Below are 12,305 nucleotides of genomic sequence, written 5' to 3' on the forward strand. Positions count from 1 at the left end.
CATTAACACTCAGATGTTACATTAAAGGTCTTAAAGTCTGCAGGCTCCGCTCATATTACTCCCTGAAATCTTTGTTATAATGTATGTTGTGCGATTGTTTGGAAAAGTTAACAGCATGTTTTTTTTTTGCTGTAACCCTTCCTGATCTCCTCTCTGCCTCCACCAACTGAATACCCCCTTAGAGACAAATATTGCTTTGAGAATGAATTGAAATATCAGATCATGATGAAATGACTGAGAGTAACCCACACCTGGGAGGGTTTACTGTAGTGAGTAAGCCTTCCTCACGTGGTGGCAGGACAGCTTTTATTATGCAACTGTCTTCATGAGTGCATTCTGTGTTGTAGGTCGTGGAGCTGCCTGAGCTGACGAGCATAAGAGGATCAGAAGTATTGTTTGGAAGCATGGCCAATAAAGTATCAATGAAACTTCCTCTGTCATCACAGCTTTGGATCCGTCTGTCTCACTGATAGTGAACTGAATTGCTCATGTAGACAATATATCATAAATACATTCGTGTGCACAGTTTCTTGAGGGCTTTGGCCTTGTCTTATATTTGTCATTAAGCTTGTGTATTGTGAAAGCAAAGTTGCCTCGTAGCTGATAAATGTTATATAAGTTTATGAGTTGTAACTAATGGCTTTATGAATGTTTAATGAATCATTTAAAAGTAAAAATATATGTCACAAGTAAAAGTCATGCATGTTACTAAAGTAAATGTATGTAATTATTATCAGAAAAATATACTCATGTGTACATAAAAGTACACAATACAGAAAAATGTCCCCTGTGACTGCTATACTAATATATATTATATCATTAGATTATTATTACCCATGCATTAATGTAAAAGCTAAAGCATGTAAAAGAATTTTACTGTGGTAGCTGGTCGAGGTGGAGCACATTTTTAACAATTTTGTATCAGACTGCAAGTAATGATTATTTTCACTGTGAATTAATTAATTAATTGATTTTTTTTGTCCTACCAATAGCACAAACGTCAAAATGATATATGATTATAAATAAATGAAAATAATTAAAAGGAAAAGCAACAAATCTTCACATTTGAGAAGCTGATCCCATGAAATGTTTTTACATGAAAAATGATATCAAAATAATTGCGAGTTAACTTTCTGTTGTTCGATTAATCGACTTAATGTTTCAGCTGTTCATTTGGGTAGCTTAATTTACAACAAATCATCATATTTTATAAGCTCTTCATATGTTTTTTACCTTAATTTGCAAGGTAACTAGTAACTTTAGCTGTCAAATAAATGTAGTGGAATCTGAATTCTTGTTGAGCTGTAGAAAGTGGCATTAAAAATAAAAGTAAACTACAAAATGCTTAAATTTGTGTTGCGTAGGTGTACTTAGTAGTACATTCCACCACTGGTATTAGCCATATAAGAACAACTTTGTTGTTGGAAGGTGAAAAACCCCTTTGAGTAGTTGGACCGTTACTTGGACCAAAATCCATATATTATCAGCTTACTAACATTTGCAACTGCAGATTTTACATCTTAATGTGAAACCAAAAGGCATTTATTTAGACGTTATTAGCATTTATTACTGCATTATTGCCAAATGAAAACAGTAAACTCCTACCAGAGAGATTTTCACAACCTTATAAATAGCTTATAACTGATCTATATCTATAAATAAACGTAATTATTTTTTTACCAATGATACAACAATAAGTTACAATTGAGATGTTAGAAAATGATACTCAATCATTGTTTGATTATTAAAATGTGTTTTTATTTTATTGTTGAATTTCCCATGCCAAAGATTCTTTGACATGAAAGGACCGCTAAAGACTGTCCGGGAAAAAAGGACTGTTAGATTGCTTATCGAGAATTCCCTAAAGATGGGAGCTGGAGAAACAGCACAAACACATGATAAAGGCCATCTGAGATAAGGAGGGTGGTTGTGTGCAGAAGAAGTAGCAGGCATAAACAGAAGATAGAGGAAGTTTATATCAGAAACTTTATTGTTCAATCACATAAATATATTTACATTAAACAACAACAAATCACAAACTTGGCAATAAAAAGTAAGCCAAAAATGAAATGCTAGCGTCTTCCCTTGAACTCAGAACTTGTTCAATGCACTTCCTTATCCTTAACAGTGTCGTGATGTCAGTCAATTCAAAATGATTAAATTCCAGTCTAATATGGGCTGCAAGCAGTGCAATCAAGACTCCGGGTCAACTAACCCATGACCCCCGATCTGTTCCTTCTTGTCTTCTAAGAAGCAGGTTAATCAGAGTAGTCTTTTTCTTTGCACTGTGCTAAAGTCCAGAAATAAACAAGTGCAGTAAATTTAGCCATAGCGACCACAGAATCATCTGTCAAAAGGTGTGAACAACAGTTCTGCCCGTTAACGGTCTCTTTCTGTGTGTGCAAAAGGAACGCCCTCCCTAACACAAGGATCTATGTGTACCAGACCAAACCACCATGTTGGCGCCTTCAAACCTGTCACATATAAAGTGTGACTCTATATAATATAGAGTTCTCTTCCTGCTGGTGGTGAACTCCCTCAGCTCAGTAGTTGTGAAGGACAGACAACCCACCGAGACACAGTCAGAGGAGGGGAAGACACACTCAAAGACAAAGTGTGGTTCTTGATCTCTCTATGCAGCACTCATAAGTTTCCAGACACCTGCCATGTTCCCCCAGCCGTTCAACAGAAATCTTTATTGTAACAAGAGAAGAGAAAAAGAGACAAACTAAACTCCAAAGGGTAATCAGCAGTAGTGGAAGTATTCAGATCCTTTACTGAAGTAAAACTACTCATAGCACAAGCAGTAAAATGTGTGACATCAGTGCTTTACTAATTTATCCGATGTTTCTGGATTAATATTACTGCTGCATTAGTGTGTACGTTACATTTTACTGCTGTACTGTTTAAAGTTGAGCTGTTTTAATTACTTATATACTGTTGGGTAGTTTAATCTACAGCAACGTGTCATATTTATGATATTCATTATAAGATCATCATATGTTCGTCTAAAAAGTCATTTTTCATGAGCGCAGAAAAACAGCTAATCCAAGGTGTTTTTTTATTAAGTTGATGAAGTTTCATTTTCACATAAAGGAACACCTAATACTTCACTTCCATTGAGGGATGGGTTAAATGTAGAGAATGAATTTTGAGTTGTAGTGGAGTAGAAGTACCTCAGACTTGTGCAAAATGCTGAATACAGCAGTGGATCAGAACAAAGGACCTCTCAAGAGTTTCTGTATCAGGAGCGGCAGGGTTAAAACCACTCATCTGATTGATCATGAATCACTTTATAACCTTGCAGAATATGTCTAAAAGCTTGTCTGGCAGCATCTCAAACAAGCTGTCAGACTCACAGCTGTCCACTGCATTTATTAGTGAGTCATCCACCAGTGGAGCGGAGCCTTAATTGGAGCTCTCAAAAAGACAACCCACCCCCTACTGTGCATTCAGCCCTTTGTTCACACAAGTAACTTTATTATAAACTTTTACAATATATTTAATGATACAGCAATCATAGAGGTAGTACAAAGACTTTACCCAGTCACCCACTGAATAACCACATTAAACCCCTAATAAAAAATAAATAAATGTAAGGAATAGTTCAGCATTTTAGAAAATACGGTTCATTTTGACATGAATTAGATGAGATGATTGATACCATTATCTGTTCAAAACATTTTGTAGTAGTCAATTAGCTTAGCATAAAGACTGGAAACAGGGGAAACAGTTAGCTCGGCTTCCCCCGCAGATGCTGTGAGTTTTGAATGCATTAAACAAACAAGATGTAATGTGTTAATTAGTGAGCTTTAGAAGTGCTTTGGGCATATTTTGTTACCTTTGCCCAGAGCTGGTTTATGCTAAGCTAACTGTACAGGCATGACAGTGGAATCGATCTTCTCATCGATCTCTTGGAAAGAGAGCAAATGTCTTTATGTCCCAAAACTACTCCTTTCAGAACCATAATGACAAGAATAAAATAGAGTTGAAAAAACTAACAAATAAGGGATGGAAATAATAATAATGTGACAAATGGTTTAACAGTGTGTGCTGTTTGGTGTGCTTTTCTCCAATTGATGAAAGTATTAACACTAAAAATAGGCTAGATGAGTCATTTCTTTTAATTCAGGGACGTGAAGGAATATAATCAATTATAGAGCAGCATTTCTTGCTGAATTCACCAGTGAAACCTCTCGAGGTGTACCTTCTTAAATGCCAAAAGGACATATTGGCTACTATATATATACGTAATACTGTATATATAAACACAAAATACATATTCAATTGCTATTAACAATTAACATCTATAAAATAACAGTACAAAATTACAAGTAGTTTGGCTCCACAAAATCAGCTCTAAACCTAAATGTAAAGTTTGTGAAAGAGGAAGATTGTATTGCACTAAGATGTTACTTGTTTCCCAATGATTTACACGTCCGGTGTATTACTCATGCAGTCACATGTTTAAACCATCTCTGTCGTTTCAGCCCAAATAAAAAATTACTAGTTTTAGCCGACGAGATGCAGGAAAAACAAGCAGGAGGCATAAACACATCTTTGTTTTTTCCTCTATTTAGGTTTTTTACGTCACTGTGAGCTGGCGGATTGGCTGGTCGAGTTGTATTGGGGAGATCTCCTCATTCAACACACACACACACACTATTCCTTCTCCGTCTTCATTCTCTTTGCTGTTCTTCCCTCTCGCTCCCTCCAGCAGCTGCAGGACTCTCAGCATCTCCTGCACAGCTGACCCGGATACCCTGACGGCCATGAAGAGAGCTCTTGTTGTCCACTGATGCCCCCCTCCTCTGCAAGCAGCACACATGCACATCACCACTTTACAGCAACAAACATGAGGCGGGAAACACGAGCATTGTAATCCCCATTTTGACATTTTATTCTTTTAAATCCTGAGATTAAATGTGGATGAATGGCATGAAATTGTGTCCAAGTATTTTTTAACACTTAACTGACATTAAGAATCTTAAATGTCTGTGCTTTCAAAAAGAAAATTCAATTGTAGTTTTTCTTTAAAGATTTCCTGGTTTGTACGTCTTTTAAAATCCTAATTTTGGATCTGAAATCTTAGGATCATTCATTGTTGTTTGACCTAGTTGCATTATGTAATTGCGATTTGTACTGTCATGTCCCACATTTTGCAGCAGGAGGAAGACTGGTGCAGTCGATAAAACAAATTGTGTCTGTTACAAATGAGGCACAGCAGCTTTTCTTGCTGTGCTCTCATCACAGACACTTTCATCCAGATCCAAACGCACAACGGATCTGTCTTGCCTCTCTGTCACACACCCACTGATCTTATTTTATTTCTTGAAAACAGAGCAGCATGAATGCACTGAAATGAAACCTAAAATGAGTTTTCTGTTGCAGCAGCAGGGGCTTCTGCTTCCTTCCTTTCATTTAACTCTATTATATATTTAGACACATATCTGAATGTACAGTAGCTGTTGTGATGCAACTTAACTTGTTTTGTTTGCCTTAAAGTGAATTCTTTATAACCTGAAGTGCCGCAGCCCCAACTATCATCTTTTTTGACTTTAAGCCGATTTGGGTTCAGTCAGTTTATGCGCGGCAGCAACAACAGGGGCACTTCAGGTTGGAAAGGATCCCATTCACAGCTATTTAAAGGAAAGAAACAAAGGCGGCCACATCAAAACAAAAACTGATGAACAGCATCAATAAGAAAGAAAGAAAAAAAGCACCAAAATGAGAGCAAGAAACGGGATGGAGACATCAGAAATGAGAGAAAACCAGGGCAGAGACTTTACATAAATAAAGGCGTAAAAGGAGGACACAGAAGGGGAATAGAGGGAGACGCAGGGATGAGAGAGATGACGAGGAAAAGGAGAACATGAGTGGGAAGAGACAATAACAGGGGCTGCAGAACGAGGGCACAGACGGGCAGGGAGGGACAATAAGCTCAGCTGTGGTTGCTGCTGGAGTCAGACGGGTTCACCTGATGACACATCTGTCGGTGTCGGTCTGACTCACCCAGACTCTGTAATCTCCCCCTTAAAGACCTGCATGGACCAGCAGACTTCACAAAGGGGAAAGAAAACACACAGTGGGATTACATGATGTTTCAGGCTTTTATTAAATGTCAAATAATGACCTGTTTCATTGTCCACTGCTGCCAGGATGCAGCCCCCTAATGAAACAAACAGTCTGAGTGTTTGTGCCTTAACTGTCTTTCTTTTAACATCCAACTCTGAAAGTGTCTGTAAGGACATTTACTCCACCGTGTTTAGAGTTTAGTTACAGATGTAAGGTACTTACTTACTCATGGCGAAAGAAGTATTCAAACTGTTTATTTAAGTAAAATTATTTAAGTAAAATTAATAATACCACACTATAGAAACACTCAATTACAAGTAAAAGTCCTTCATTTAAAATTTCACTTAAGTAAAAGTATTATTAGTAAAACGTACCCAAAGTATCAAAAGTATTTGCTTGTCAGTATGGTCTGTGTTATATCGTTTTATTATTGATTATCATTGATGGATTAACATAAAAATAGTACTTTACTGTTTACTGGTTGAGGTGGAGCTAATTTTAAATGCTTTATGTACTACTTTTGGGTAGTTAGATCTATAAAACAGCATTATATTGTATATACTGATCACATGTTTTGTTTGTAAAATCTTAATTGGAAAAGTAACTAGCTAACAATAGCTGTCAGATACAAAGTGAAATATTTCATGTAAAATGTAAAGTGGAATAGAAGTATAAAATAACATATGAAAATAATCTTGTAAAAGTACAATGCCTCAAAATGGTACTCAGTACTTGACTTAGTAAAACTTGGTTACAGTCCACCACTGCTTGAACTTTACTTGAGTATTTCACTTTTATACTTCTACTCCACAGCATTTGAGAGGGAAATATAAAACTTTGTACACTACATTTATCTGACAGCTGGAGTTCCTTCACAAACTAAATAAAATAAATAATAAATTAGATAAAAAGACATATATAATTGGTTTCATGTGTACAGATTGAACTGTGTATAAAATTGTTAAATTAGCTCCACTTTGACCTGCTACATGATTAAAATAACAACAGTAATGTAATATAATAGTATAACACTCACATGCGGCATTTTCTGCATTGAATTCTGTTCATTTTAAAGTGCATTTTGCTAATAATACTTTTATTTATTTTTATTACAGTAACATGTTTTAAAAGGACTTCTACTTGTAGTATTTTCAAAATATGCCGGATCTGAGTACTTCCTCCACCACTGGTTAAGAGTTTCAGTGTCCCACGATGCTACGATCACTTTTAAAGCTCTTCATGGCCTCTCGCCTTGTTATGTTTCTGACCTTTTAGTCCCATACGCACCAGCACGTACCTTGAGATCCTCGGGCAGAGGTCTGTTGTCTGTTCCAGAGTCTCGACTGAAAACTAAAGGGGACAGAGCGTTTGCCGTCAGGGCCCCGAGGCTGAGTCAGTGAACTCTTTTAAGTCCCTTCTTAAAACATACTTTTATAGGAGAGCCTTTCCCGATCTTATTTGACTTTATTTTATCCCTGTTATTTTATTCTATTTTACTTATTTTATATTTATCTTAAACGTGTATTTTAGTCTTTTCAATGTTTTCTTGCTTTTATCTTGTATTGTTTTTGTATTATTGTCTTTTGGGTATTATCTTTACACTTGTTAAAGCACTTTGTAACTTGTTTTTGCTCTACAAATAAAGATTATTATTATTATTATTATTATTTCAAATCCTTCATGTGGCCACATGGACTGTTAAAAAAAAAGGTTGAAACACTGACTACTTGCATTAGTAATTTCTTATGAAAAGAGTCCCATAAAAATGATCGTATCTGTTTCATGTATCAGCCGTACTCTGTGCTGCTGTCAAAGTTGTGTCTGTTAGTCCAGATGCAGGAATGATGACTTGAAAATTAGCTTAGTTTGTACAGACATCGCAATTAAACTTGATGGACAATCTTTCAACACAGGGTTTACTGGTACAAACTTAAATGTACACACTTACAAAACTGAGTGCAAATTAAATTTTTCTGCACACATTTCTGAATGATATTCTGGACACAAGGCTGGCTGTGTCTGTTTGAATGAATGAATGAAAGGGCTTGCAGTCCACCTATATGGCCTAACATTGTTCTGAATACACGAGGTAATACTGCTCTCTAGTGGAGTACTTGAGTCCATGTTGTCCACACTGAGCTTTAGATCAAGGGTTTGGTAATGAGAGTTTTATTTGTGCTGCTCAAGAGTAAAAATACACATTGCAGATTTATTTGCTCTTCTTAGACTAAGATGACTGATGAGGTGTTTGTGAAATTAGAAGTAAATATGTTCAGAGGTGAAGTACTGACATCTTGTACTTAAGTAAAGGATATGCTACTCAATGTAAAAGTGCAGACATAATGAGTGAAATGTAAAATGTAAAACTCATTATGTAACAGATTGGCTTCTGTCAGGATATTAAAACATTATATAACATTTATTACTGAATTTGTATCGCTAATGCATTAACGAGCATGTGACAGGCATTTTGATATAGTAGCTGGCTGAAGTGAAGCTTATTTTAACATCTTTATAATTAGTTTAATCAACAACAATTTATCATATTTTAGGGGCTCATTATAAAAGTATGTAAAATCTTGCTATTTAAATTAACCACTAGGCTAGTTACAGAAGTCAAACCAACGTTGTTCCTGGAGTAAAAAGTACAATATTTGCCTCTGAAGTGTAGTACAATACAGGAATTATTTTCCACCAGTGTAGATCCAGCTGCTAACTGGAACAGAATCAATAAGAATATATATTTAAACAAATTTAATTTGTTTAAATATAAAAGGGTAAAATGAAAAATAATATGTTAGTCAGTAACGTTAGTGATAAAATCATCGTGGATGCCTTTTTCCCATCCTGCTGAGGGTTAATCAGCATCACCATCTATCACTGTGTGTTATTTTGATGCATGATGAAGGCTGCCAGGATTGTTGGAGAAGACGGAAATTCAGTGTTGTGAAGAAGTACTCAGATCTTTTACTTAAGTAAAAGTAGCAATATCACAGTGTAGAAATACTCAATTAGGTCTACAAGACCTGCATTCAAAAATGTGCTTTTACAATAGCAACATACTCATTATGCAGACTGGACATTTTCAGAATACTGTATATTATATAATTGTATTTTAAATCGTTTTTATATATAACCTACTCAGTATAGCTATCCAGCAGCTATCCAGCAGTAGCTTCTACAATAGGCCTTACTGTAAGTGCTCTGTAGCTTGTGGATTCCATTGGGGATCAATAAAAATATTTTTTTAACTCGTAAAATTGGCTAAGTCGTGACTTTTTCGTTGATTTTATTTTGTATTATTAATCTGAAAGAGTTACTTAGTAATTAATGTTATCAAATATAGCCTATGTAGTGGAGTTAAAGTAGGCTACAATATTTTCCTCTGAATTGTAGTGAAGTAAAAAGTATGAAGTACTCAAAACTGTGCTTTAGTAGGCTACAGTAAATGTACTTAGTCCTACTTATTTTCCAACATCCTGTCAAGATCATAAATAAGTCAGATTCATGAGCACAGATTCTCTGTTGAATGTTTGCTGTAGCGCCACCTACAGGCCCCATCAGAGTCTGCACCTAACTGGCCACTGAGGTCAAGAGTTATGGCGGCTTAGGTCACGCCTAAAAAATGGTGAACATGCTTGTGTCTGTTTTTTTTTCATGGACCGTGTAAAGAAAAATGTGGGGACATTTGGATGAGACTTGTAGGACATCGGCGAAGAAAAAAAAGGTTTATTAAAAATTTAAAATGGCTGCCGGTTTGTTTAGCTAGGTGGGAATGGGCGTGGCCTGTGACGTGCCTTTACTTTTACGCGCTAAATAACAAACGAACAAACAAACAAACAAACCAACGTGACGGACTGATAAACAATAACCGTAACGTTAGTGGGGGGAAGTAATTACTCAGTGCAGCCCAAAACAAAACGAAGAGCTTGAAGAAGTGCCCTGCTTGTTCGTAGCAGAAGGAAAAGTGAGCCAAACAGGTAATATCTAAAGTTAACGGTAACTTGCTAGCTGACTGTTGCTAACTCAGTTCGTTTACACTGCCCAGATGCTATTTTTGTGCTGTCTCCTCAACTTAATCAAGTTTATCTTTTACTTAATATCACGTACGACTCTTTAGAAGCAAATTTAAAGTCCCTGCTGATCACAATCGATTTTGAGGGCGGTTGTTTTGTCCTTTCAAATGTGCTTAACGTGAATGTAACGTTATGTAGTCATTTCATAGTTATCACTCATTAGACACTCAAGCACTTATACATTTATTGTCTTTACACTTGTTAAAGCACTTTGTAACTTGTTTTTGAAAAGTGCTCTACAAATAAAGATTTTTATTATTATTATTATTATTATTATTATTATTATTATATCACTTACTTTCACTCTGCCATGCAGCCATTTTGCTATATTTAACTTACCTGTACTTGCACTGAATGAAGTCTATTATGAGTAGGCTGGAACATTTGATGTTTCCAGCTTCTCAAATGTGAGAATTTGTTGCTCCCTTGTGTTTTAACATCGTAGTATGAATAAACAATGTCTTGTTTTTTGTTTTTAAATATACAGTCTATGATTTTGTCAGACCAGCAGTCCAAAAACTAAAAACCAAACAAGACATTTAAAGATTTCAACTTGGGATCTAGGACATTGTGCATTTCTCTCTGTTTCCTGACAAGTACCTGATTAATTTAGATAACAATCTGTAGATTAATCAGTTATGAAAGTAATGGTTAGTAGCAGCCAAACACCAAGGTAATGTCCTTTTGTTTTGGAATTTAAGGATTTCATCAACCTTTTGATAGTTTATATTCTACTATTGTACATTATAGGTAGGCCTACTATTTATATTTAAATTGGACTAGCCTATTGTTTCAGTATAATAAAATTTTCTCCACCATAGAAGGGCCTTCATCATTGAACAGTTAACTGACTAAATAAAATGTAAACCTGGCGTTATATCTGGGAAATCCAGTAGATGGTGGTAGCTAAGATTCAGAAAGGCTTGATAAAGCTGAAATGTTGCACAGGAATTTGCTGCTTGCCCACTTTTAAAGTTGCACCCAGTGTCTTTGACAGTACTTTCCAGTAGAGGGCACTAGATACATGTGATTGTGTTGTATTCTCCTGGCTGCATGGATTTGCTTCTCTGTACATTGATTGATGTTAAATCCTTGTGTGCCAGTTTAGTTTGGACCTAACTTGCAGTGGCAATCTGCTAAATGCTTTTTATGATAGCACTGGGCATGGCAACAGAAGTCAAATTCAGTAAATTAAGTGTAGGCCTATTATTACCATGGACTCTATATAAAAACATTATTACCAGCTGCACTCCTTACATCAACACAGATGAGCCGCTTGTACATATTACAGCTGGAATCAGAAATGAACAAGAGTAGTGCAGATGTAGTACATACAGTCCCACTAATCCTGGAAAATGATTGACTAGTATGTCTGGTATGCTAATGCAGTGAAAATAAACGTTGGTCCAGGGACCCTCAGGAGCCCTTTGAAGAAAGACAGGAGGACCCCCCAAAAAATGACAGATTGTTTATTATAGTCATTATCAAAAATAATTTATCCCTATTGGTGTTTTGAGTCATATGTTTGCATTATAATCTTTCGACCTGTGAACTGTTTTCTTAGATTATTACACAGTGATTCTTTCTAGAGCAAACAATTAGTTGGTTAGCCTAATGAATTAAGAACAGTGTTGTTTTTACATTTAGATTTTTGTACAAATGAAAGAAATAAGATAAAGATAATACCATGTAAATTACTGAGCTTTAGAAGTGCTGGTAGGCTGATCTATGTACCTTTTGGACAGAGCCAGGCTAACTCTTTCTCCCTGCTTCCAGGTTTTTTGCTAAGCTAACAGGCTGCTGGCTGTAGCATTATCTTCACTGTGCAGACATGGCATTGATCTTCTCATCAGCAAGAAAGCAAATCAACTTATATCTATAATATTTATATACAGTGGGTACGGAAAGTATTCAGACCCCTTTAAATTTTTCACTCTTTGTTTCATTGCAGCCATTTTCTAAAAATCAAAAAAGTTCATTTTATTTCTCAGTAATGTACACTCAGCACCCCATCTTGACAGAAAAAAACAGAAATGTAGAAATTTTTGCAAATTTATTAAAAAAGAAAAACTGAAATATCACATGGTCATAAGTATTCAGACCCTTTGCTCAGTATTTAGTAGAAGCACCCTTTTGATCTAATACAGCCATGAG

At 35.8% G+C, this 12,305-nt stretch overlaps 1 long non-coding RNA gene across 1 annotated transcript in view; it reads left to right on the forward strand.

Annotated features, from left to right (window-relative positions):
• The first annotated feature begins 9,769 nt into the window (after positions 1-9,769).
• LOC123976525 overlaps positions 9,770-12,305 on the forward strand; it is a 15,534-nt gene continuing 12,998 nt past the window's right edge. The window contains exon 1 of the long non-coding RNA XR_006826380.1: positions 9,770-10,055. This is a non-coding gene — a long non-coding RNA (uncharacterized LOC123976525). The remainder of the gene's footprint in view (positions 10,056-12,305) is intronic.

This window comes from Micropterus dolomieu, linkage group LG09 (assembly GCF_021292245.1).
Source record: "Micropterus dolomieu isolate WLL.071019.BEF.003 ecotype Adirondacks linkage group LG09, ASM2129224v1, whole genome shotgun sequence".
NCBI classification, from domain to species: domain Eukaryota; kingdom Metazoa; phylum Chordata; class Actinopteri; order Centrarchiformes; family Centrarchidae; genus Micropterus; species Micropterus dolomieu.